The following is a 6,000-nucleotide window of genomic DNA, read 5'->3' on the forward strand; positions in this document are numbered from 1 at the left end:
ATTGAGGAGATCATGATAGGCACCTTCTGGGATTTCTGAAGGTCCTCTGTTAAGCCTGAGGTCTCTGGGAGCATTTTTGAGATACCAGGGAGCAGGCAAGAGAGGAAAAGGGGCTGGTGAGGAATTGGGAAAACAGGGAGGCCAGAGAGGGAAGACAGTGAGACAGAGAGAGACGATGGGGGTGGGGGTGGGGGTGAGGAGGACAGGTGAGAGGGAGTCCCCGACCCCAGGAATCTGTAATTCAACCTATCTCACAGTATGCGGCAGAGAGGGGAGCCATCTCTGTGGTCTGGCTAACTGGAACAACCTCGGCTCCCTCCTGGAGAAAGTAGAGCTCCATGTTCCCCACCAATGACATTTCACAGCACTAAGCCAGGTGGGTGACTTGGGAGCTGCTCTGGGCCTCTCCTGTGCACATAGAGAGGTACAGAACTCGTGGCAGCTTCCTGCCACCTCCTGGCTCCAGGATGCACCTTGCCTGCCCCATAAACCTGGGGGTACCCCCTAGGTCACATCTTTTGTTTCTGCTCCTCTCTCTCTCCATGTGTCTTCTCTCATTTCCGGCCTCTGCAGATTCTTCCAAACTGGGTATCCAGCCCTGCCTTCTCTCCTCAGCACCACAACCCTCTTGCTGGAAGCCTCTGCCCACCAGATTAGGTGCTCCTTCAAACAGCCTTGGAAAGCCACCTGGTCTCTACCACAAGCCTCGTCTGGGGGCATGCTCACCTTCTTGGGATACCAGACATCTGGGGAGAAGATGACCCAACAGTACATGTCCAGGGCTCAACCTCAGCCTCTTCCCTCTCCAGCATACCAGGTTCCCCTCTGTGCACCCCCATTTCTGCCATGGATTTCCCCCCCATCCCTCTCATTTAATGCCTCCAGCTCTCCCTCAGCTCAGCTGTTGCCTGGATTACTACAATGGTCTCCTAATGGGGCTCCTGGACTCCAGTCTGTGTCCCCTAAGCCCACTTCCACAGTGCCAAGGGGTAAATCTGACCAAGCCACCACCCATCTTCTCATTCACCTCTCCACGTGGCTTCTCAGGGGAAGCTGCACCCCGTGGCTTGGCACAACAGCCCCCAAGACCTGCTCCTGCTTATTCCTCCCGCACTGCCTCCCAGCATGGCCTAGCCCAGGGTACCCATGCCAGACTCCCCCAAGCACCACATCTTGTCCATACCTTGGTGTCCTAGGAGCCTTCCCACTTTCACTTGCCTGGCTGATTGCTCCCCCCAGGCAGGCTGGGCATCCTCTCTGCCAGCCCTCCTGCTCTGTGCACCCTCATCTCTGCTGTCTTCTGCAGTGCATGCTGCATTTCTTGCTGGCAAAGCCAGCACCCGACTCTCCTCTACCTCCTGGCAGCAGCCAGCCAGCACCTGGCCCCTTGGGCTAGGTTAGAAAGTACTTGTTGGGTTGAAGAAGGAATATCCACTCCACATCTCCTGTATATTTTGCATTTTAAGCAATAAACACTTTTTTCAAAATTAAAGTACACATTAAAAAAAATAATAAACCAAGTACACACTTTAAAGGGGGATTCAGTTCTAAATTCAATATGTGAAGCAAAAATCACACACAGTCAACACTGCCCTGGAAAGGTCCACAAGGCCCATGATATCTGATTTGGGTTCACCATCCTCTTTCCCAACGGGTTTAGCAGAGACGACTTTTTCTCACAGCCTCCGAACAGATCCTTATTTCTTGAGCTGAGCAGCAGCAGATAAACTAGTTGACTTATTTAGGAACCATGTTTTATTAAAAATGTGTTGATATTTTACATATATTTTGCTGTTGATCTTCTTTAACCAAATACGTATGGTTATGTCCACAAAAATTAAGCGCACACATTTATGTACTAATTTTTTTAAATGACTATGAGGCAGACGCTTCTGCCTGGTAACTTCACCCCAGGTCCCACCACCCTCCTGATTTTCCACACAGAATGGCCTGTTCTAGCCAGGGAGCTGCCCTGAGACCCTTGGTTCTTATAACAAAGAGAAGGGACCTTTCAAGAGCCTGGCTATGTGACAACAGGCCAGGCAACTCAGAATTAAGTAGCCCCCATTTGGTGAGTTGAACTGGGTCTGTTCACAGAGAGATGAGGAACACTGTAGTGGCCTGGGCCTGGGCCACTTCCTGGGAGAGGAGTGAAGTCCCCCAAGGACAGGCCTGCCCAAGCTAGAAGAAGCTGCCAGTCTTAAGAAAAGCGAAGAGAAAAAGTAGTCTAGGAGGGGGAACAGCAAATGAAGTCCTTGCACTGTTGCAGCAAAACCAGAAAGGCCGGTAGTGGAGGGCAATGTGGGAAGAAAATGATGGCAAAAGGGAGTAGGGGGCAGTAACCAGACCTGGAAGACCCTGGCGGTGACCAGGCTCTACTGTGTGGCAGCTTGGAGAAGGTTCTAAGAGAGAGAGGGCTTTGATTTAAATTTTAAAAGATGTTTCTGATAAATGCTTATTGCTAATATCTGCTGAAGTGAAAAAAAAATATATCTTATTGTAGCGTGTTTTCTGTTTGTTTGTATTTTAATAGAGATAGAACACAAGCAGGGGAGAGGGGCAGAGAGAGAGAATCTTTATCAGGCTCCATGCTTAGTGTGGAGCTCAACTCAGGGCTCACTCTCACGACCCTGGGATCATGACCAGAGCTGAAATCAAGAATTGGTAGCCCAATCAACTGAGCCTCCCCAGGGCCCCTATCTTACTTATAAGTAAGTAAGTGAAAAGAGTGCATGTTTTCACTTGCATTCTTATTGAGGGAGGTAGAGCATCTTGTCACATGTTTAAGTGTCATTTCGCTTTCATTTTGTGTGTGTGGACTGTTTATGATCTTTATCCAGTTTTGGTCTTTTGCTTATTGACATGAGGAACATTTTACATATTAAAGAGATGAGCCCTTTGGATAGGAGTAATAATTCTCCCCCTACTTTGACTTTTGACTATTTATGGTGATTTCTTTCCCGTGCAGAGTTTCTTTTCATATCATTGAATTTATCAGTCTTTGAAATAAAATAGAAATGCAAACTGGAGAGGTATTTGAGTGGAATGGCCAGCAAGTTGAATGTTGTTTGCTTCTTGCCAAAGGTGGCTTAAAGTACTTTTATTACTACTTTTTAAGGAAGTTTTAAAATTGAATCAATGAGAAAGTATGTGTTTCAGAGGAATATGCCCTTGTGTAAAGCTTGCTTATATCATGCTACTGACACTTTTTGTCTTTCTGCAAACTCCATTAATCTGCAGAGCTTTAAAAACAAATGAAGGTTTTGCAGGATGAGAAGAGGTTCCCCCATCAGCCTGACAGAAGGGGCAGAATATGTCTGGAGGAGAGAGTTGAGAAGGTGGGGAAACAGAGATGGAGAGATGAGAGAGATTTAGTACATTGATCTCTTCTTATGCTGCGGTGACCGGCCGGGAAGAGGGTGGGCAGATCCTGGATCCTCCTTTTAACAGCGTTTCCCTGAGGCTCAGGCATAACATTTCACGTCTTCCGGATTTAGGCTCATCAGATTGCGGGGAGGGCAGAAGGTGGGTGGAAAGATGGGGGCTCAGATTCCTAGAGAGGAGAGAACTCCTTTCTTCACAACCCCCCACCCCCAACCGCCCCTGGAGGAGGATAGGGCAGAGGAAGAAACTAAACTGGGAGAGATTAGAGTACTTGCCCAAGGTCACACGGAGGGCTGATGGTGGAGGCGGAATTCGAACTCTAGCCTGTCTCCAGAGCCCAGAACTCTCCGCCTCTTGGTGACAGCGGTACAAAACTGCCCTCCCCTCCTTTCCAGTCCGCAATAGTCCACGGTCGGCCATTAGGGAGGCTGGATAGGTCACTTTCTCAGCTTATCCCACCAGAGAGAGGTCCTGGGCTTGGTGTCCCCTCCTGGCTCGGAGCCCGTGGCGCGTCCTGCGCTACCCGAGCAGCCACATTTGCCGCGCTCCAAGCTCTGGCCTCCTCCCGCCTTCCCAGACCCCACCTTCTACCCCTATCCGTGACTCGCAGAGCTCGCGACCCCTTCCCTTCCCTTCCTGAGCATCACCAAGTTTGTCTCCAGGCAAGGCCAGAAACTGGCCCCGAGCAGCGAGCAGCGCTCTCTTACCCCAGCGTCTAGAGTAAACGATAACAACAGACACCACTTCCTCACAGCCTACTGCGTGCCAGGCCCTTAATTTCCACGGCTCCGAATCCCCTGACCCCGCCCAGACCCCCACAATCTATTCAGTCCCCGTTAAATAGACGAAGGAGCTGCTACAGCTCCGGAAAGTTGTGACACGCTTGGGCTCACCCAGCTAATAATAATGTAGCTAGTAGCATTTGACTGAGTACTTCCTCTGTGCCAGGCACGGGTCTACGGGCGTTACAGGCACCACCTCGTAGATCCTACCAATACTCCTATAAAATACGTACCATGACCATCCCCATCCTACGGATGAGGAAACTGAGGTTTGGCTCCTTGCCCAAGGTCACCCAGCCAGTGAATGACGGATCTTGGACCCAAACCCAGGCAGGGTGACTCGGGGGCCAGTTTTTCGTGCTGTCTCCATTACAGAGAAGCGGCAGGCTTCGAACCTACGGCAAGAGGGGCCAGCCCCAAACGCCCCAAAGGCTGAGCGCAAAACCAAACCAGCTGGGACCGCCACAGCCTGCAGAGAGGAATTCCCGGGAACCCGAACAGGACCCGTGCCAGGAGCTCCCGCTGTGGTGAGTGCCTGCCCGCACGAGGTCCGCGCTGCCAGATCTTGGCGCCCGGCTCCAGCGCGCCCAAGGGCGCCCCTCGCCAGAAGCTGGACAATACTCACCATAAAAGAGAGGGCGAGCGCCTGCCGGGAGGAATCGCCAGCGCTGGCAGGTCCTGCACTCCCTGAAGAGGCGTCTGCCGCCGCCGCCGCCGCCCACTCAGGGGCGCCCGAGGAACCTCGAAGATGCCGGCTGACTCCCCAGGGCCAGGGGCGCGTCCTCACGGCCGGTGCCCAGCAGCAGCGCCCCCTCTGCCCGGCAGGGTGGCCTGGAGTTGGAGCGTTCTTGGGGAAGTTGGCGCTCGGGCGCGGCGCTCGGGCGCGAGAGGTCGGGTGGGAGTGGGGCAGTGCTTTCCTGCGCGGATTCCGGGGACGCGCCAAGGCCCGCGCGCTAGCCGTTCCGAAGCTCCGCGCCTGACCCGGAGGGCGGCGAGTCCCGAGCTCAGGGCTCAGGGCTCACGGCCCGCGCCTCGGCCGCTGGCCCCTGGCGCGCCCTGCGTCTTCCCCGGCGCCCTGGGCGCACGTCTCGGTAGTTGGAGCTGGGGTCCTGGCCCAGGCTGCGGTGTGCTCATCGCCTTCCCCAGGGGCTGGGCGCCTTTGTGCGCGGGGCGCGCCGGCCGCCGCGGCCAGCTCTGGATGCTGCAGCCGCCGCCGCCGCCTCCCCCTCCTCCTCCTCCGCCGCCGCCCGCTCCCCGCCTTCCCGGCCGGCCCGGAGGCTGCAGCTGAAAGCCGATCCGGCTGAGCTCATCCCTGAAGGCCACTAATCCAATAGCCGCGGAAGGCGCGGCCGCCGGGAACGCCCCTTCCCCCACCATCCCGCGCCCCGGCCCGTCCCAGCTCGGGCCGCTGCCGGCGCCGCCACCTTCCCGAGGCCACCAGCTGGCGGGAGAGGGAAGTGGAGCCCGCGCCCGCGCCCCCGTGCCGAGTCGGCGCGGTCGCCATTCACCCGCCCGCTCACCCGCGCACTCCCTCACTCCCGCACTCATTCATGTGCACGGGTCCTCCCCCATTCATTCAAGCGCGCGGGGAGCTCCAGGGTGGGTGCCCCTGAGAAGGAGGAGACACCCTCGGTCACTCGGCAGCTTTGGTGTCTCTACCCAGCGCACGTGGGAAGTAGCAGCCAGGAAAAGAGGATGGCTTAATAGCCTCTTCTTCAGACACGTGTCCACACTTTATTTTTAAAGACCAGGCTTCAGCTCGTCTTTAAATCCCAATTTCACACTGCACCTGCTTCGCGGAGCCTTCCCCACCCACCCGAGGCTCAGGGAGATG

The 6,000-nt window shown here is 55.0% G+C and overlaps 1 protein-coding gene across 1 annotated transcript in view; it reads right to left on the reverse strand.

The window, feature by feature from the left end:
* SPSB4 (splA/ryanodine receptor domain and SOCS box containing 4) overlaps window positions 1-5,761 on the reverse strand; it is an 81,549-nt gene extending 75,788 nt beyond the window's left edge. Inside the window, exon 1 of the mRNA XM_060638798.3 lies at window positions 4,792-5,761. The gene's annotated coding sequence lies outside the window, so the exon portion shown is untranslated. The remainder of the gene's footprint in view (window positions 1-4,791) is intronic.
* Between the last annotated feature and the right edge of the window lie 239 nt (window positions 5,762-6,000).

This window comes from Panthera onca, chromosome C2 (genome assembly GCF_046562875.1).
Source record: "Panthera onca isolate mPanOnc1 chromosome C2, mPanOnc1 haplotype 2, whole genome shotgun sequence".
Classification (NCBI taxonomy): Eukaryota; Metazoa; Chordata; class Mammalia; order Carnivora; family Felidae; genus Panthera; species Panthera onca.